This window comes from Capsella rubella, unplaced genomic scaffold, assembly GCF_000375325.1.
Source record: "Capsella rubella cultivar Monte Gargano unplaced genomic scaffold, Caprub1_0 scaffold_2, whole genome shotgun sequence".
Classification (NCBI taxonomy): Eukaryota; Viridiplantae; Streptophyta; class Magnoliopsida; order Brassicales; family Brassicaceae; genus Capsella; species Capsella rubella.
The window spans coordinates 5,322,343-5,322,716 of record NW_006238922.1 but is presented as its reverse complement, the minus strand read 5'-3'; positions in this window follow the sequence as shown (position 1 = coordinate 5,322,716).

Below are 374 nucleotides of genomic sequence, written 5' to 3'. Positions count from 1 at the left end.
GTCTTGAAAAGGATTTGTCCTCAAATCCTTTTTGTCTACAATAAAAGGAGATAGATTAGAAACGTTACTGCTCGATCTTATATTGTACTTACCTCGAATATCAATTTGATAGGAAATATCATTGATTCGTTTTGTGATGGTGAATGGTCCATCAATCCTTGACTTCAACTTGCTACTCCGCTCGGCCAAGAATATTTCCTTCATCAAGTGAATTCGCACTTGTTCTCCAACTTCGAAGATCATCTTGAAATAAGCAATTAGTTTCTTGGTCTGCATCGACGCCGCTTCAATTCTTGTTATCACAAAGAATTTAGACGAGAAGGTTTTTAAATCCGGTGGCTCCTTCTTGAACATCGAATAAGCTTTGGCAACTT